At 40.0% G+C, this 21,107-nt stretch overlaps 1 protein-coding gene across 2 annotated transcripts in view; it reads left to right on the plus strand.

Moving 5' to 3' along the window:
- The first annotated feature begins 5,874 nt into the window (after positions 1 to 5,874).
- The window catches only part of EXOC2 (exocyst complex component 2), a 275,073-nt gene continuing 259,840 nt past the window's right edge, over positions 5,875 to 21,107 (plus strand). For both annotated transcript variants that reach the window (XM_086706457.1, XM_086706459.1), the window contains exon 1: positions 5,875 to 6,027. The gene's annotated coding sequence lies outside the window, so the exon portion shown is untranslated. The remainder of the gene's footprint in view (positions 6,028 to 21,107) is intronic.

Raw genomic sequence — 21,107 nt, forward strand, 5'->3', positions numbered from 1 at the left:
TCTACTTAAGTGAAACCCAACTGGTGCTCCTGCTCTCAATGGGGTGATATTCCTTGACAGCAGATGTATAAAGTGGCAAGCAAGCTGGTGTGCTGCCCTAAGCCCCGATCTATTTATTAGGGGAAATACCATGTCAGTGGAATCAACTGGAAATATGGTACCATTTTCTAAGTCTTTTCTGTGATTGCAGACACTACTGATAAAATGCAAATTGGCCTTGTTCCTCCTGAAATATACAGAAACTTCAAGTGGAAAGTTTTAAAAAACAAAAAAAGAAAAAAACCCACAAACACGCATAAAACCCAAAACAAAAATGCCAACCATCTATTGTCTAACAATTTAAAATAAATGAAATGTTATATTATGTTGTTATAAGTTCTTCATTCAGAACAGAAAGAGGTCTAAATTCCTATTCACAGAAAATCACAGAACTTAGATTGTCCTGCCCTCTCTGTAGCAACAGGGTAGGCCTACAACGGAAGGGAGATCCCCTGGCCACTAAAATGAGTCATTTCACATTCTGACCCACTTCCCTCTCTGCAGGTTCATTATCTCTCATATCTCTCTTGGTACTAAGTGACACTCCTTCATCTCTCTGTTCTCCAGACCACCTACAGATACAGTCTACTGCCAGAGGCACCCCAGTATAAACACAGGTGGTAAACACAGCTGCATCGTTGGGCTGGGTGGCAGTGATGACCATATGGTTGGAGTAACACTGTTGAAACACCATATCCCTACATAGATCCAGCTTTATTTACAGTTTTCTTAATAAAATATGCAAATAGCAACTCAATAGAAAACCACAGAGCTCTACTTTGCTGTAAAATTGAGTGGAGACATTTGACTATTTTGAGAACTTTACACAAAAAGAGCTCTGAAGCTGATGAGAAACATAGATGCTAAAACCTAACATAAAGGTATTTGCTAGAATTACACAATAGTGAGATTAAGGTAAAAGCAAAATGATGCAAGGGGTTTCCTTAACCAATAAACTCAATCCGGGAACGGGTACAATAGAGTTGTAATTGTTACAACCTTGGAGGATTTCAAATTGTTCTTATGATTTTAAACCATAAAAGACACCAGCAAAGGATGACAAAGTTGGGTGGTATTGAATGAAAGATCTCAAACATTCATATATCGTCAAGATTTACATATCAGATTTTGCTTATCTTTTATGCTTTTAAGTGACCATTAAGCATATTTTAAAATAGACAGCTGAAAACAGCCATCTCTCCAGCTTTGCTACTATAAGGTACTGCTATTTTCAGTAGTTTTAGTTTTTCATTAAACATTCATTGAGTATCTACAATGTGTGAGGCATGAGTGTAAAATATAAAGTCCCTTCCCTCAAGGAGTTTATATCCCAGTGGAAGGAGACAAAAAAAGTAAACAAGTAGGCAATAATATATTTGTAGGCTGTGATTAGTGCTATCATTGGGTGGCTATTGTATTCAAAACCGGCTATGTAAGGTTCTGTGGTGTCTATAACAATGAATAAGACAGGAATCTGCAAGCAAAGGACTTAGAATCTATGAAACAACAGACCAAACAATTATCAGTCTCTGATAAAAAGCATCACTAAGATAGGGCAAATTACAGTTGTTTTGAGGATTAGATTCTATAAAAACTATGGTGCATTACAAACTGATATGCCATGCAGTATGAAACACTTCAGGTGTTCATTTAATGTAAAAAAAAAAAAAAATCTAAAAAACAGGGACTGTCATAGTGTTTTCTAAGCCTGAAGCCAAAGGAATTTCATGCTTCAAAGTTCCTTTTTCTCTTTAGGTCAAACTAAATCTGATGTAGAATTAAAAACACACAGTTATATGATGATATTGAATTGCCTCAGTATCTACCACTGCAATTTTACATTTAATGATATTATTTGCTGCCAGCTTCTGCATATACTGCACTAACATTTGTTAGCTGGCTTCAGAATACAGACCAGAAATTTAAGTAAAAGAAAATACCACCAGTAATTTTTATATTAGCAGAAGATTCTCTCCTCTTTTGTGCTTTTGTTTCAGGGATACAGTACTGCCATTCTTTTGATCCAGGAAAGATCTATGAGTCCTCAAGAGCCATTCATACCAGCATAATTGAAGAATTGCCTAATTTGAGAAATGGTGTGTTACTGAGACCCAAAGGGGAGAAGATTAGCACAGGGATTAGTTTCACTTTAAGCAGGGTATCACTGTCAGGGATACAGAAAATTTAATTTCCTTTCAGCTTCTGCTTCCAGGTGTCTGACTCATGTTTTCTGTGTCTTTTAACATGGATGATCCTGGGACAGTCAAGTTATTGCACACTGGAGCAATACTTTGACATGTCTTCTTCTTCTTTTAAGTTTATTTATTTGTGAGAGAGAGAACACGAGCAGGGGAGGGGCAGAGAGAGAGAGGGAGAGAGAGAATCAATGTGGGCCTTGATCCCACAAACCGTGAGATCATGACCTGAGCTGAAACCAAGAGTTAGACACTTAACTAACTGAGCTACCCAGATGCTCCTTAACAAGTTTTCTGATGTAGAGACAGAAGAGAGTCATGCTAAATCCCACCACTCAAAGCATCTATACAAAAAAATCACCTTTTCTTAGGATATATTTCTCTAATAGGTTTGTAATTCAGCACATACAGATATTTGAGTTGTAATAACTATAGGTTGTTTTTGGCCTATGATAATGACTATCTCAGCTGGATTTCCCCCAGAAGCCCACTCTGAGATACGGTTTCAAGGGCTAGTATTTAACTTAGGAGATGATACTAAGGAAACACAGAAGGGGAGTGAGGAAGCCAGGAGGGAAAGGGAAGGAAGCCAATAAAAGGTATACTGTGAAGGTGTTCCTGAGGGCATTGGAGTTCAATCTCACGGGAAGGTCTGGAATATGCTGGATAACATGCTTTTGAGCTACCCTAGGATTGAGGCAACTGGATAGTTATATACAAAATCCTTGCCTACCTTTGGCTGAAGCCTGCATCTGGGCCAATGAATTCTCCAGTGCTTCCAGCTTGCCCTGTGTCTAGGAAAAAAAGCCCTAAGGCAAAAAGGGGTATGTGTTCCAGGAAAGTAGCCATTAGAGAGTAAAGGGGACAGCAAAGGGGTATGGGTGGGCTCTGACAGCCTCTGCTACTATCTATCCTTTGCATGCTGTGTTGTGTTCACTTCGTTCTGTCTCTGATTCCTCATGCTGATGTCCAGTCATACCAACATCAGATGCATTGATACGTTGAAATATGGGCTCATGTTGCAGTTGATCCTGAGGCCACAGTGATTCCATCACCTTCCTCCTTTACCACCCACTCTAGATTCCCCTCATTCTCAACTAGCACTTCTGCTGGCCTGTACTGCTTGCTTGATGAAGTGACCCTGACCTCTATACCTGTGGGGTCTGAGCCAGTTGCCATGCCCTTGTCAGGCCAGGGTTGCTATGTTGCCCATTTACTGTTATCATCAGGCATGGAAAAGATGCCCAGGGAGTGCCCTGAGTTCTAGAAAAAATACTCCCTGTCCTATTTCCTCTTGACCATAAGGGTCATTTTTTGTTGCCCAAATGAGGAGCCCAAATGAGGAGAGGCCTTTAGATTTAATGGAACCTTGTATTCCCTGGAAGAGCATTCTCTCCCACCACAAGAGCCAGGACTCTATCTGAGGTGCAGTACCATATGCTGGCATTAGGTTCAAAATACATATTGCATCGAATAACATAGCATCTCGACCCTGCAAAATATTTTCTCCAAGCTGGAGCCTTAGTTCTCCAAGCTGGAGCCTTTAAGAGGTCATTCTAAAGTTCTCTCAGAGTGGCAGCTTCTGGGTGTGTGATGTAGGGTAGAACCAGTAGATCTTGTATTGTCCTCTTTGTCAGACTTGTTTCACTCTTAAGTGTGTCCCTGGTCCCAGATGTTATTATGGGAAATCCCATGATGATAAATAAAACACTCTGTGAGCAACTGGATAGTGATGCTTGTCAGGGCTCTGCAGACAGGGAAGACAAACCAAAACCCAGGATATGTAACTGGGTCTGAAGAAATTAATTTGCCAAGTAGTTGCACTGGCCTTTGCAGTTGGAGGGAGTAGACACACTATCTGGATCTGCCTTGTTGAAAGGGGTCCATGGAGCTCCATCCCTGCTACTATGGCTATACCATTCACAGGCCCACTGCATAAACATTGGTGTGACCCAGGACTGAAGGTGTTGGTCAAATCATCCTGGGTACTGAGTTCTCCTCTGCTGTGGATGCTCTCTGGTGGGCATTCATGTGAGACATAAAAATTGACCAAAGATGAAATTTGGGTGAAGCACATGTCTGAGTTCTTAGAGTGAGAGATGGCAAAACCTTTATCATGGTTGTGCCTCTGCTTCACAGCTATCCTCCTTTCTATTTAGCTGTAACTGGTGACTCCAACAGGTCTCATATCTTTGGGAATTTCTAGACCAAAAGCAGATTTAGCATACTCATAATTATGTTTAGTGCCAATGGCAGGCCAACTCCTCCAAGAACTTTGTTCCTATGCTCAGCTCCACTCTGATAGCAAACATAGGCTCCTGTATACCTCAGGTCAGCACGTACTAACTTTGCTTAGAGCCAGGTGAGGGAATCCCTTCTAAGCCCTGAAGAGATGTCTGATCTCAATTGTTTGTATCTCTCTTTATAAAGCAGTGTGACTTTAGTGTGACTACATATTGTCCAAACAGAGGCATTTTTGACAATGAAAGGGACACTCTTAACAGTTAAGCCAGGATAACAGACAAAAACCAGAGCTATCTCATGCAGAGTGGGACAAATGATCATCCTAGTTATCTGATACCTTAATAGTCTAAGTGGCCAATTTAAATTCCAGGACAACCAGAAAAATCCCTCTAAATACTGTTACACAAGCTTAAACTCCATTGTCCTCCATAATAACATTTCTTTGCACAGACTTTCAACTCCTTTGTTTCCTGTTCCTTTTGCCTTGTAAAACTCCATCCTCACTTAGAAATAATTTTCTACTATTTCTTTACCTACACCAGAGCAGCCAAAGCATAACCAAGCACGCTGACTGATTCCATTTTAAATTTAGGACTACACATCCCAAGAAAGCTCTCAGCCCTGCCTGGAAATCTTGCCATATTTTCTTAGTAATTTGATTCGCAGTATCCAAGACAAAGATTTCACCTTTTTTTCTTAAACCTCCCTTGCCTCCCATCCTCCATTTTCATGGATGATCTTAATGAGTCTTCTGCTAATAAAGTAGAAACAACCAGAATTCTATTTTCTCAGTTTCCTATCACCACTTTCCCTTCATCCTCACCATTGTCTTTTCAGTGCAAACCACTCATTTCTTGCCTAGGCTGTTGTAGTCACTCCCTAAGTGCCATTCTTTTTCCTCTAACCAGGCTCTGATTTATCCTCAGCCCAGCCAGATCCCGAAAGGAAGTGACTGCCTTTAATTCACCTTTATATCTCCAATGCCTTGCACAGCGCCTAGCCCATGCAGTTGTTCCTTAAATTTAACTACAACAGTCACCAAGTCTCAGAGTCTCCAGGTTGTAGCCTGGCATCCTCCTCCACAATATCCAAGGTCCTGTGGCTTTTGTGCCTTGCCTAGCTTCCAAAAGCCTCGGTAGGAAATACAACATCCCGATTCGGTGCAGAACCAACCAGAAACGCACCGTCTCATCCTACATCCTCCTAGAGGAGATCCGAGGGTACCGAACCGACGCTGCAAGCTGCGGATCCCCTCGGCCTCCCCACCCCAAACCTCCAGCGTCCCCAGCCACGCCTTCTGTCTTGCGGCCCCAGAGCCAGTCCCAGCCCTACCGGAAGCCGGCTCCGACCCTCCCACCAGCTCTTCCCGCAGAGGCTTGGATCATCTAGGACTCGGAGCTCGACTACCCGGCGGATCGACGCTCTCGGCGCTCCCAGCGGGCGGAAGTGAAGGCGCCGGCGGTTAGGGAAGCCACCGCCCGGGACTCTTCCCGAGAGCCGCCGGGAGCTCGGTCGTTGCGGGCCGTAGGGGGCGGCAGGCAGGCTGGAGGTACGTTGTGGAGGCTGGAGGTCCTGGCTGAAGGCCAGCCTGGGGAGGCACGGACAGGCAGGGCGGCGGGCGCCGGCGGCTGGCCTCGCTCCCAGAGAGGCGGGTGGAAGTGGTCCGCCAGCGCGGGTGTCAGTCTCCTGCACCGCTCTTCAGTCCCTGACTGTGAGGAGGAAGGCGCCGCGCGGTTCCCGTCCGCACCTCCGCGCCGTCCCTGACACCTGCTAGAGGCCCAGAGACCTTCACCCTTGCGCCGGTCATGGGCCTCCAGAATACTGACCATCGACCCGTTGGTTGTAGTCGGCTTCACTCGTCCCCCTTGCGTCCCTACGTATTGTCACTGTGTCAGGTGTAAGAATTTATTCGCGAAGAGCGAATGTGAGACATGTTTTGCTTATTTTGCTTAAGTTTGCGTCATTTAGAGCTATACTGAGCATTTTCTAGGTGCCTTTCATTCAGTGTTTTAAGCGTTTACATTTACTAATTTAATTCTCACGAGAGGTAGATGCTGTATATCATCCCCATTTTACAGAGGGAGAAACGGAAGCCCGGAGTGGTTATGTAACTAGCTTGTAGTTACTCAGTCTTTTAACTTCCTTTGAGACAAGGCACCGAAGCTCTACAGCCTGCACACCCAAACACAGTGTCATCTCTCACGTAAGCCTGGTGATGCTAGCTTGCTATCCCAAGATTTTGTATAGACACTTCCTTAATTTACAAGAAACAGTTCTTGCAAAAGATTGTCTTTAAATGGAAATAAGCTATTCTTAATCAGTAAAGGTCAATTATAATAATAGGTATGAGAAAGTTTTTTTTTTTTCCTCTCATGAATTGGAGTAAACTTACAAGGAAACCTTTTAAAAAGGCTTACCCAGCCACACTTTAATTAAATCATTTGGATGGCACTATATTGAAAAACTAGTTATTTTCTTATTTTTTATTAAAAATGTTTTTTAGTGTTTATTTGTTTTTGAGACAGAGTGCTAGTGGAGAAAGGGCAGAGAGAGAGGGAGACACAGAATCTGAAACAGGCTCCAGGCTCTGAGGTGTCAGCACAGAACCTGATGCCAGGCTTGAACCCATGAACCATGAGATCATGACCTGAGGTGAAGTCTGAGGCTTAACTGACTGAGCCACCCAGGCACCCTGTAAAGCTAGTTGTAACTGAGGTCTTGTGGCTCAGTCTCCTAATACATTATATTTTCTGTATAAACATTAGTACATTCTGGTCAGGCTCTGTGTATCTGACTCTACTAACAGAAACTGAATGCCAGAAGCTTCCTGAGGATCATCTGTGTGTCCAAAGTTGTTGACTGAAAGGGTGGTAATAAAAAGAGGATGATGTGTGTTTACTACTCAAATGTTCTCTTCTGTTTAGGAACTTTAAAACATTTTTTTTAATGTTTATTTTTATTTTTGAGAGAGAGAAAGAGAGAGAGAGAATGTGAATGGGGGAGGGGCAGAGAGTGAGAGGGAGACAGAGTCCCATTCAAGCTCAAACTCACCAAAGGTGAGATCATGACCTGAGCTGAAGTTGGATACTTAACTGACTGAGCCACCCAGGGGCCACTAAGTAGGAACTTAATTTAAACAAGGAAACAGGATCCCCCAGTGTAATTTGGAATGACTCTTGAAAGGTTCAGAAATTTCTTTTTTATCGTGTCAAGCATTTAATTTTCTGTACTGAATATAATTTTGAAATGTTACTTTTTGAAAAGATGATTGTTAATCTGCTTAAATTTTCACTCATTGCACTAATATTTGAGAGCCTGTTACGTATGAATTGTAGGGAAAATGAAATCAGAACTCAAATTTTGCAAAGCAGCCTTCTAGTAGAGGACTTTGCATAATTTCTAGCACCAGGGAATGGCAGGATTAAGCCAGAGTATAGGAAATGCTATGTATAGTTATGTATATAGTTAATCTTTTAATTACTTTTTCACCCATTTTCCAATTTATTCATCTTCATGTAGCCAGGATCTAGTTAGCACCTACCACATCCCAGGAGCTTCAGTGTTTATTGAATGGATAAGTTTTAGGCCAGTGTTGAGTAGAGAAGATTTTGAAATTGATTGGCATGGGAAATAACATTGATCACTGTGCTAAGCAGTATGCTAGAATGTTGATTGTTCTCAGATGGTGAGGAATGTGTTCATGCATCTCCTGGATTGCCTGGTGAAATTGCATGGTAGTAGTGTTGTTATTATCACATGGTTCAGTGTATGTTTATGTTAATTTAAAATAATTATTCTTTTAAAAAAGATGTTTATTTATTTATTTTTGAGAGAGTGAGAGTGAGCAGGGGAGGGGCAGAGAGGGAGGGAGACAGAACCCGAAGCAGGCTCCATGCTATCAGTGCAGAGCCTGACGTGGGGCTTGAACCCACAAACTGTGAGATCATGACCTGAGCTGAAGGCAGACGCTTAACTGACTGAGCCACCCAGGGGCCCATAAAATAATTATTCTTGATACAAACACACAAACTTAAAGTAATTGTAGAGAATATGACTCTTGAAGCTATGGGTACACCTATAGTCATCTTTGGCCCTCAGTTTGAAAATGATGGAGTCAAAAGGTTTTTCAGCTTAGGAGTCAAAGCAGCCATTTACTGGTCTGTGAGCTACCACCTACCTGCTTCATAGCATGGGCATAGCCTCTTTGGGCTTCAGTTTCCTTTCTCCTGTAGTCAGGGAATATATAAAACTAGATTAAGATTTTTTCCTGGTTTGAAATTTTTCAGCTCAGTGAATCCAAAACCAGTTAGCACTTGTCCTATCCCTGTGTTGTTTTAGGGGCTATAGGTATTACTGGTACTTACATCTGTCAAAAGGCTAAGTTCTGGCTGGCTGGAGATTAGTTTTGGCCATTTTTGTATCTCCCACCTTAGCATATGCTTGACATACACATTAGAAATAATATTAGCTTAGATTCAGAAGGGGCATTTTTGCTCTCAATTAAAGAATATCTAAGAACTAAACTATAATATTGAGTGTAAGAATAGCAGGAATTCAGAGAAGGGGATCTGTTGGGGTTAGAGTAATTGGGAAAACTTCATGGAGGTCAGACCTTGATGGGGAGGATGTGGCCCTTCATAGGGAAGGCACTGGAACGTCTGGGTGGCACACAGAAGAAGGCCCACAGGCTGGTAAGTAAGTATGTTTTGGATTATGGAGTGCTCTGAAGGTAAAGCTGAGGGGTTTGGAACTGACTTACTATGCATTTTTTTTCCCCCAGGAAAATTGTATTAGGCTTGCTCTAAAGTTTCATCAATATTCTTTAACTTTAATACCATTGGTAACATTTAAGACTGGGGTGCATCCCAGGCTTAATTTTCGGTTTTGATTTTAGTAATTCCTTCTACTTACTACTTCCTGCTTAAAATAAGTCTTGGTGCCGGTAGTGGAAACAACAGTGGACACTGGGATTTGGGAAACCTGGAGTTTAGTTAATTAGAATGTAAGCTGCATAAGGTGGATCCAAGCAGGCACCTAGAGTGGTGCATGGCACAAAGTTAGCATTCAATAATAATGGTGCATTGATGAATGAGTTCTCCTTTTGCTGCTTGCTAGCTGTGCTGCTCTTGTAAGGTTGTCTCATAGTTTCATCTGTAAGATTTGATGAATTTTTATTTTTTAATGTTTATTTATTTTTGAGAGAGAGAGAGAGAGAGAGTGAGAGACAGTGTCAGCAGGCTTCAGGCACAGCACAGAGCCTGACGTGGGGCTGGAACGCACGAGCTGTGAGGTCAGACATTTAACTGACTGAGCCACCCAGGTGCCCCAAATTTCCTGAATTTTTAAAGGCCTTTTCCACTTAAAAAGTTATGTGATATTGAAGATTATATGATTTTAACTTTGGTTGTATTATAATTTTACTGAAAGACAAAACAAGACTGAAAGTCAGGGATATTTGGTTTTAGTTTAATGAAATCCCCATGTGATTGACATGATGTGTATCTGGATAAATGAGGGTCTCAGCAGGAATCAGAATTCATGCCAGATGGTTCAAGTAGGGAGATTTTGATAAAGGCACTACTTGCAGAGGTGTGGGCAGGGTTAGGGAACAAACAAGGGACAGTGAGGCCCAAAGAGAAACTGACAACAAGTAGAGGGAACAAAAGGACAAACTACAGCCTCCTGAGAGCTGGAGCCAAGCAAAGGGATATGGCTATTGCCAGAGATGTACCTGGGAGTGGGGAAGCAGGACTAAAGTGCCCATACCTGAAACTAGTCCACTTCTGAAATGCAAAGCTCAAATCTTCCACTCTTTGCTTAGTGTCTTATCTTTCTCACCCTCACTCAGTTACCTCCATTACAGCTGCACTTTTACCGGATCTTTGGTCACTCTCATACCAGAATGCTCAATTGTATTATTATCCGTTTGTAGCATCTGGCTGGCAAATTCTCCGCCCTGGACCATCTCAATTCTTTACCTTCTTTAATGCTTGAACTGAGTTGCTGAAACCAACAGGGGAAAATTCTAGCATCTAGATTTGTACTCCTACGGATCCATGGTCATCAATCTCAACTGACCATCAAAGAGTTTTCTAGGGTTTTCCTTGTAAGTGTTTGCTTCTGCCCTCTGTAGAATCTATTTTAAGCATTTTCCATTTTTCTCAAATCTCTCATCCTTTCACATAATCTATACTCCCAGCAGATACTCTTGCCACCTACTTCACAACGAGTAGAACTATCAGTGGAGAATCCCATGCTCTTTCTTCCAAAAAACCTTTCCTCTTTCCCCAGTTACCCCAAAAGAGATTGCATTTATCCTAAGACATATGTCCCAGGCCTCTGTATCCACTCTTGCCTTTGGGAGTACTTTATTTAGTTGTTCATTGGCCAAAGGCTCATTCTTGTCAGCCTTTCATCATGCCTAGAGACAGATGACAATTAAAGCAAAATAGAAAAACAGTAACAATAAAAAAGTAGCATGCTCCTTTGATTTCACATTCCTCTATTCAAATTTCTTTTTCCATCCTAGGCAAAATTCTTAAATAGTTGTTTAAGTCCATTTCACACTCATCCCACTGCTTTCTGGTTTCAGTACCTATCACTCTATTGAATGTAAGGGTCATCCATGACTTCCTTGTCACAAAATCTTGTTCCTATCATTTTCCCAGTATAGTGCCTGGGACATAGGAAGTCCTTAATAAATATTTGTTTTGACTGAATTATCTGAGGTTCCTTGTTCCAAATTTTAGTTTATTTATCTCTTTAATGAGGAATCCAGCACTGTCATTTTTTGAGGTGCTAGATGACCAATCTGTATATATCCCAAATCTTCTTGATGGACTAAACAAAGATAAAAATCAGTTTTATTTGATAATGCCATCTTCAGTATTGTCCACGTGATCTGTGTTTCTGAAAAAACAAACAAACAAAAAAAAACACTGGGACGCTTTTTTTTTCCTGAAGAAATAATGTTTTCTGAAATATCAAGAAGTAATGTTTTGTTCACCCAATGTAAATCTAATGAAGATGAGGGTGGTAAGGGACATGGGTACAATTGACAATAGATTGGTGAATGAATAATGCTGTGCTTTTACATGAACTACGATTCCTTTTTCCTTCCATTGAGTAGTGTATTTTCTTTAAAATTAGGTTTTTGTTTGTGTTTTTGGAGGGTGGTGGATTTGCACTGGCCTGTTTTATTTTCAGTATGCTATCAATGTCCAGTGACATAAGTTAGAGAACCAGCCACCTTTAGACCTAACAGCTTTTGACTTTGAAGTGTAGTGAAGCTAATTGTCTTCTAGGAAGACTTAGCCTGCTGAGGCAGGGGATTTTAAAGTTTCTGGGAAATAAAGAATGAGACTTTTAATTGACGGAATTAAGATGGTATCCAGTGTTTGTTTTAGATTAGCTGTGTACTCAAGTATTTATGTAACAGATCAGTTATGTGGAAGCTCTAGAGAGCCAGATTGTCAGGCTTTTCCCCTATATACTCTCTTGCTTCCAGTATTCTTTTCTAGTTACTTCTTGTACATTCCCTTCCCTTTACTCCAAAACATTATAGCAAGAGTGAAGGTTTTTTTTTCATTATGTATGTGTGTGTGTATAATATTTTTTAAATATTTATTTTTGGGGGAGAGTGAGAGAGACAGTGCACAAGTGGGAGAGGGTCAGAGAGAGAGGAGACACAGAATCCGAAGCAGGCTGTCAGCCCACAGCCCAACGTGGGGCTCAAACCCATAAACCGTAAGATCATATCATGACCTAAGCCAAAGTTGGACCCTTAACCGACTTGAGCCACCCAGGCACCCCTATATATATGTAATACCTATAGATGCATAAGTTTATAGATACATAATTCAGTGCCATTTATCAAAGTTAAATTTTTTTTAATGTTTATTCCTCTTTGAGAGAGAGACAGAGTGTGAGTGGGTAAGGGGCAGAGAGAGAGGGAGACACAGAATCTGAGGCAGGCTCCAGGCTCTGAGCTGTCAGCACAGAGCCCGATGTGGGCTTGAACCCACGAACCGTGAGATCATAACCTGAGCCGAAGTTGGACGCTTAACTGACTGAGCCACCCAGGCGCCCCTAAGAGTTTTATTTTTAAAATCATTGTTTTGGGGCGCCTGGGTGGCGCAGTCGGTTAAGCGTCCGACTTCAGCCAGGTCACGATCTCGCGGTCCGTGAGTTCGAGCCCCGCGTCAGGCTCTGGGCTGATGGCTCAGAGCCTGGAGCCTGTTTCCGATTCTGTGTCTCCCTCTCTCTCTGCCCCTCCCCCGTTCATGCTCTGTCTCTCTCTGTCCCAAAAATAAATAAACGTTGAAAAAAAAAAAATTTAAAATCATTGTTTTTTTTTTTTTTTTCCAAACGAATTAACACATAAAAGTTATGCTTTCATTTAAAAACATAGTTATTTTGGGGAACCTGGGTGCCTCAGTTAAGTGTCTGACTTTGGCTCAGGTCATGATCTCATGGTTTGTGGGTTCGAGCCCTGCATAGGACTTTGTGCTGACAGCTTGTAGCCTGGAACTCACTTTGGATTCTGCATCTCCCTCTCTTTCTCTGTCCCTCTCCTCCTCGCGTTCTCTGTCTCTCTTTTTCTCAAAAATAAATAATAAAACATTAAAAAAATTTTAAAAATTGCGTATTTAAATTATATTTTCTTGTAGGAGTGATGAAGGAAAGAAGTCTAAAAAGAGCTGGAAAAGTAGGGATGCTTTATCTCTTATTTGTTCAGTCCTTCCTTTGTGCAGATGACTCACGTCATGATCCCAGGGTCATGGGATCCAGCCCTGCATCAAGCTCCACACTGAGAGTGGAGCCTGCTTGAGATTCTCTTTCTCTCTCCCTCTCTCCTTCTCCTTCTTTCTCCCTCTTTCTCCTTCTTTCTCCCTCTCCTTTTCCCCCTCCCTCTCTCCTTGTCTCCCCCTTCCATCCCTCCCCACCTTGCATACTTTAAAAAAAAAAAAAAATGTTGGATAGAAGAATTCATGACCCTGTCTTTGAGACTTGTCCTACCCTGTGCCCTTAGATGGTAAAATGTGTGTTTGTGCTGAGATAACTTGATCTTGACCCTGCACAGGAAAAGTAGAATGAGTTTACAGAAAATGGAAGGAAACAAATTACCATTCTTTAAAACCCTTTTCCAGTATCTCAAGGAGATCCCTCTGGGGTTAGCCCAGCCCAACCCCAAGAGGAAAGTCTATTCTAAAACAGGTTGAACATGACTCAAGGAGGATGTGGTGAATTCTACATTTGGTTCTGTTGCTGGGCGGCCTGAGTCTAGTGGCATGTAATTTTATCGTTGAAACTCTAGGCATCTCTGCAATGAGGTTTTTCTGGGGTCCTTTGGATCCATGACTCTGGACAGGAAAAATCTATCTAGTGCTATTATTTTGGGGGGAAAACTTTCACTTTTCTGTGGCCTGATTTAAGAAAATATTGCTTTAACATCAGGAGGCTTTCCCTGGCCTCTTTGGTGAGGGTTCTTCAAGTCTGCAGTGAATCAGAACTCCTGTTATTTCCAACTCCTGGTCTTATCCCTTTAGCTGAACGGAGCCTCTGGGGACCTCAGAGGGTAAGACACCTGATCACTTATTTCTTGTTAGCTATTAAAATCAGCAAAATTCTTCTTTAATAAGTAGTAAAAATTTGGTTAATCATTCTAAAGCTACTTTTGTGGTTACTATTTTTCTGTTTCTTTCCCTTAATATTTTTTTTACTAGTTATTTTTTTAAATGTATATTTAGGGGCGCCTGGGTGGCGCAGTCGGTTAAGCGTCCGACTTCAGCCAGATCACGATCTTGCAGTCCGTGAGTTCGAGCCCCGCGTCGGGTTCTGGGCTGATGGCTCAGAGCCTGGAGCCTGTTTCCGATTCTGTCTCCCTCTCTCTCTGCCCCTCGCCCGTTCATGCTCTCTCTCTGTCCCAAAAATAAATAAACGTTGAAAAAAAAATTAAAAAAAAAAATTAAATAAATGTATATTTAGACTGAAGTTATGTAAAAGATATTTTACCCTCTGTTCTTCTACCAGTAAATATTTTGGAAAATCAAAGGTTGTGTTACAGTGAAGTATGGGAAAATTACAAAATTAAAATTTTCTGACCTCTGTTGCAGAAACACTAACTTCATCCTGTGTGCTCCATTAAAGGAAAAGAAGCAGACGGGTTAAAACCAATATAATATAAAATAAAAGAAAATGCACTTGTTTAAGTATACATTATAAATTGTAAGAAAATGTGGCTTTTCTCTTTATTTTAATGAAATACTTTTATAATGGCAGTTTTCTCTTTTGACCTGTGATGGATAGAAGGTTAATTGATGTTAAATGCATGCTTTGTTAATCCTTCATCGGCTGCTAAATTGGTATGGGGGAGTACAGGTCAAGGATACACAAGGCCATGGTCAGCTTGTTTTCTCAGGGAGGTTTTTCCCTTTCTCTAAACCACGTATCACTCAGTCCAGCTGTATGTAGAGGAGATTCTCCACTTTCCCCTCCCCCCTTTCCCTCTCTTTTCACTCTCCTTCAACCTCCCCCCCCCCTTGCCCTCTGTGCTGCCGAGTGACAGCTTGTAGATGTTGCGTGCGAGGAGTTCAGCTGGCGCTGTGTGGTCTGAGTGTGTGGTCTCACTCAGTCGAGAGGCTGCTAACAGGGTGGATGAGAGAGAGCAAGACTGTTTACTTTAATTTATTTCGGATGCCGGAGTTGTGCCCAGAGTTTCTCCTAAACTTGATTCCATAGCTAGCAGCTTCAATCCCTCACAGCTGTGGTGCAGTCTCAACTCCCTGTCTTCTCCCAACAGGCACTTTCCATAGCATCTGCCTGTTTAATCCCTGTGGCTCAGAAATGTTAATAGCACTGCTGAGTGCTGTGATTATTTTGCTTTCACTATGTCAAGATATATGGCCTTGAAGAAGTTTCTTTTGAGGTCAAGCTAGAGAAGTAAAGCAGAGATTTTAAGTAAGTGACAAAGTTGATGTATTTTTAGAAATGGAAAAAGCTATTATACAAAATTTGGGTCAAATTAATCCAACTCTGCTCATGTAAAAGAATCTGGGAGTTGTGTGACGACAGTCTGTCATGTTTAACAATTTTAATAGAATTAACCAATTTAAGCTGACAGTTGATTCCTTGACCCTTTTTGAAAATCTGCATTGATTTTGGCATGCCTGTTTACTGTAATTATTATATTTGTCATATTGGCTTATAATACAGTGATATTGGCTTATCATACAGATCTGACAGGTTGAGACAAGTGAAACTTTTTATGCGGTAGTATAAATTTAGGACAATATCTTTTTTTCTAATTCTTTCATTGTAAATAAATTAGCAGTAGTATCTTGATTTTTGTTCCTCTCTCACTTCTGAGCATTATTACTAAGATAGTCAAGTATTTTGTCATTTAAGTAAACACTAGACTGTTGATATCACTTGGGATTTCGCATTGTTTAGCTTCTTTATTTCCCCATCTTCCCCACAGTCTTGCTGGAATGGAGTTGGTGTTACTGATGTGTTGTCTAGGACTGGAAAGTCTCGACCACTGACATTTTCCAGAGAGGTTAATATGTCTAGCTTATTGTTGTTCCACTATTTTCCCTGTCATTTTTGTTTTATTTACTTATTTTTTAAAAGTTTATAAATTTTATAAACTCACCTCAGGAACCATGAGATCACAACCTGCGCTGCAGTCAGGAGTTGGATGCTTAACCGACTGAGCCATCCAGGTACCTCTTCCCCATTATTTTTACCCTGAGTTTTAGTTAATGAACTCAGTTTCCATCACTGGGAGGGTAAATAAAGTCTTTCTTACTCCCTCCTGTTCTTTCAGTCCTGGCCAAGGTTTTCTTTCTTTCATCTCATTTGATCTTAAATCAGAAGACTTTAGGAATTCAAGTAGTGTCAAATGCTTTTTTTTTTTTTTTTTAAATGCTATCATCTTGTATTTCCTCTTGTGTCCATTTTTTGAGTGTTCTGTTTTGTGGTGAAAATGGTAATCTATTGCTCCCAAGAATTCTGAAGCAAAATTAGTGTTATGCAAACTATTGCTACTATCTAATCCTGGAACATTTTCCTTACTCCCCAAGAAAACTCTGAATCCAGTCAATCCTTTTCCATTCCCCCTTCTCTAGCTACCAATAATATACTTTATCGTTATGGGTTTACTTATTCTGAACTTTTATATAAATGTAATCATATAATATGTAACCTTTTGTGTTGACTATGGCAAAATATGTGCATAGTGTCAGTCATTACCCTATTTCTTTTACCTAATGAGTGAAAATTCTATAGATAGAAAAAACATTGATAAATGATGGGTATAGTCAAGTAAACATTATAAGTAGAATTGAACTTATGTTTCAGAAACTCAGAAATATTTAACAGGAGCTGTGAAATGCTCTAGGCTTATATTTTATAGAAATGCCGTGTCAGTCACCCAGCCCTTCCTTGTAGGAGTAAGTCATGCAGGGACCTATTCTCAACCTGTCTTGAACTGAACAATGCCATTGCTAACTGGCTTTTGAAATTTGATCTAGAACTCTAAAAGGATAAATCCTGATTGAACCAAATCCCTCCATTCCTGCTTTGCTTTTATTGGGCTAATGAACACTGAAAAGGAAGAGGAGCAGAGTTTTGGTCTATGTAACTGAGGTGGCAATTGGCCTCAACAGCAGTTGATTCTCTTTCAAGGGCAGAGAAACATTGTCTTTTGAGCTACACTGCTTTGGCAGCATTTTTAAAATAGCATTTCTAAGTGCATCTTTGTTGAATACAAGTTCATCTTTAGATCTAAGACAAAAATTACTGTCTTTGGAGTTTTCATTATTTAGAACCAAAAAGTAGAATTTTAAAATATATTTTTGGTTTTGCTCTTCTTTTTTATGTGTGGATTTTGATATTTGAAAAATCAAACTTAAGTCAGTTTTGGCCTAGTTTTTATAGAAATAAAGGATGGTTGAAAAATAAGTATTTTTCTAATGTAAAGAATTATGAGAGGTACAACTAATTTTGATTTAGACATTTAAGATATTTTTTTGAAAAGGACACAGTATTAAAGATCTGACCCTACTCATTAGAATTTCTGATTTTCAGGTAATTCTTTATGGAAGAGGTAATACAGTATCAAGTTTTTCACCTCTTGGGCCTTGTAATTAGAGGCCATGTTTGAACTTGACCTACTGTCACTCAGAGGTGACCCATAGAAGATGAGTTGTTCTGCACTTTGTGGTTAATTTGGATTCATTTCTGATTCCTTTCTGTGGCATGAACAAATAACTTGACTTTATAGTTAGCATTTCTGTATAGAGTATTAAGAGGAGCTGTCACAGTTTGAGTAAACTTTTAGGTTGTAGTTAGAAGACTCAATTTCTTAGTAGTTTTTGATTGCTAGTGTGGCATGGATTTATTAGTTTACATTTGATCTTAGCCTGGAGGCTAACAAGTGATAGATTTACTGGTTTAAAAAATAGTGTGTGGGACACGGTACAGAATCAAGAAATGGTGTATATCCTGTAGTGGTACAAATCAAGCTGACATTCTGTTCGAAGACCACATCTCAATTCTCATAGCTAAAATTCCACATGGCTTAAAGTTTGCTGCTGTCCCTGAAGAGCCAAAAGAAGAGAGAATTGACAGCCTGTGTGTTCCCAGGTCTGTTCAGCCCAACCACTGTTTTACTGAGTATCTGCTTTGTTCTGGTACTGGACTAGGTCCTAGGAGTAAAGAAAAGAACATGATGCAGTCTTAGCCAAGCCCATTGAGGACAGTTCTTTATCAGAGACCTTGGTACAGCAATTCTTCCCCCCACCCCCGCCTTTTAATGTTTACTTATTTATTTTGAGAGAGAGAGAGAGCGAGTGTGTGTGTGTGCAAGCAGGGGAGGGGCAGAGAGAGAGAGAGGTAGAGAGAGAATCTCAGGCAGGCTTCATGCTATCAGTGCAGAGCCTGATGTGGAGCTTGATCTCAAACCATGAAATCATGACCTGAGCTGAAATCAAGAGTTGGACACTAAACTCACTGAGCCACCCAGGTGCCCCATCCTTTCTTTTTTTGTTAAATGTAGGGAATATTATTTGTTATCTCTTTCATAAGAAAATCAATTAATAAGAGAAATCAACAGTTCCAGATCTGTCAAGAGGAAACATTATGTGGTCAGCATTACCAAGGAAGCTATATACTGCCTTGTATCCCCATTCATAAGGTTACTCCATACCATGCTCTGGAATTGACCTTTCTGTGTCCAAGGCCTTACTACATCTCTGAAAAATTTGTATACATGCTCACTGCCACAGGGAAACCAATATAAAAATGTATAAAAAACATGACTTTTCTGACCCCTCTACCCTCCCCAGTCTCATTCCCCCTGTAACGTTAACCTCTGGTGTCTATCCATCTCAGACTTTCCCATATCCATTCAAGCATATATACTTGTACAAAGGCAGGTTTTTTCTTTTTTTTTTTTATATGTTTTTTAATGTTTTATTTATTTTTAAGAGAGAGAACCTGCAAGTTGGGGAGGAGCAGAGAGAGAGAGGGACGGAGGATCTGAAGTGGGCTCTGCGCTGACAGTAGGGAGCCCAATGTGGGGCTTGAACTCACAAACCATGACATCATTACCTGAGCTGAAACCAAGAGTTGGACGCTTAACTGACTGAGCCACCCAGGTGCCTCATAGTTACCTTTTTAATAGAAACTGTCTATGCTAGAATGATGTCCATTGAGTCAATTTTCCCTTTCTTCCTTTCTTCCCAATAGGCTCTTGACCAGTAAAGGGCATTTGATAAGCAGGCTAAAATTTTTCCAAACATCCAGTCAGAAGACTGTCCCATGGAAGCTTTATAATATATTATACATAATATAATGTATATACATACATACACAAAATGATTTAAAAATATACAACAAAGTTCCTTGAAGTAAGTATTCTGAAATGCTAAATGATTTGCTAAATATAGATTTACATATTTACATATATACACACACACACATACACATACATGGCCCCTTTTAAAAACTAATTTGTTATAAATATTTTTTGTTCTGGCATCTTTTTGTAATATATCACTTACTGCATAATATTTCCTTGGATGGGGCACCTGGGTGGCTCAGTTGGTTAAGTGTCTGACTCTTGATATCAGCTCAGGTTATCATCTCACAGTTTGTGGTTTGAACCCCATGTCAGGGTCTGCCCTGACAGTGTGGAATCTGCTTGGGATTCAGTTTCTCCTTTCTCCTCTTTATCTCCCCTCTCCCTCTCGCTTGCACATGCTCTCTCTCAAAAATAAATAAACTTAAAAAAAATATATTTCCTTGGATAGACCTTCATATTTTACGTAAGTCATTTTCTAGTTGTTTGGGATGTTTTTATTTTTTTCCCCTTTGTGTTAATAAATAATTACAGTTATGGAAACCTTCATGCCTAATAGTCCTCATGGTTTGGATTATTTTATCCATTGGTCACCTTTTAAGAATGTTTTAAGTCTCAAAATATTAGCAAACCACATTCAACAGTATGTTAAAAGGATCATTTGCCATGATCAAGTCGGATTTATTATGGGATGCAAGGAGGGCTCAGTATTCCCATATCAATCAACATGTGAAGGATATAAATCATATATTTATCTAAATAGATGCATAAAAGGCATTTGACAAAATTCAAGATCTGTTCATGATAAAAACTCTCAAAAAGGTGGGATTAGAGGGAATATACCTCAGTGTAATAAAGGCCTTATATGACAGTCCCATAGCTCACATTATATTCAATGGTGAAGAAATGAGAGCTTTTCCCCTAACATCAGGAATGAGACAAAGATGTCCATTTTACCACTTTTATTCAACACACTACTGGAAGTCTTAGCCAAGACAGACAAAAAACAAAAACAAAAACAAAAAACAAAAAAAGCAAAAACAAGTAAGAGGCATCCAGATTGTTAAAGAAGAAAAGCTGTCACTATTTTCCGATGACATGATTCTATACAAAAAAATTCCTTGAAGACTCCACCAAAAACCTATTGGAATTAAATGCATTCACTAAAGTTACAGGATACAGAATTAATATACAGAAATCTGTTGTGTTTACACTAATAACAAAGTAGCAGAAAGAAATTAAGAAAACAGTTTCGTTTACACTTGTACCAAAAAGAATAAAATACCTTTGAATACAGTTAGCAAAGGAGGTAAGAGACCTGTACTCTTAACACTACAAAACATTGATGAAAGGAATTGAAGACCACACAAACATATGGAAAGACAGAACATGCTCACAGTTAGGAAGAACTAATATTGTTAAAACGTCTCTACTACGCAAAGCAATCTACAGATTCAATCCAGTCATATCAAAATACTAACAATATTTTTCACAGAACTAGAACAAATAATACTAAAATTTGTTATGGAACTACAAAAGACCCCAAATAGCCAAAGCAATCTTGAGAAAGAAGAAGAAAGCTGGAGGTATCACCCAGATTTCAAGATACACTATAAAGCTATAATAATCAAAACAGTATGGTACTGGCACAAAAATAGACACGTAAATCAATGGAACAGAATGGAGAACCCAGAGATAAACTCATGCTTACTTGGTCAGTTAATCTATGACAAAGGAGATAAGAATATGCAGTGGGGAAAAGAGAG

Source organism: Puma concolor, chromosome B2, assembly GCF_028749965.1.
Source record: "Puma concolor isolate L17-30 chromosome B2, mPumCon1.1.hap2, whole genome shotgun sequence".
NCBI classification, from domain to species: domain Eukaryota; kingdom Metazoa; phylum Chordata; class Mammalia; order Carnivora; family Felidae; genus Puma; species Puma concolor.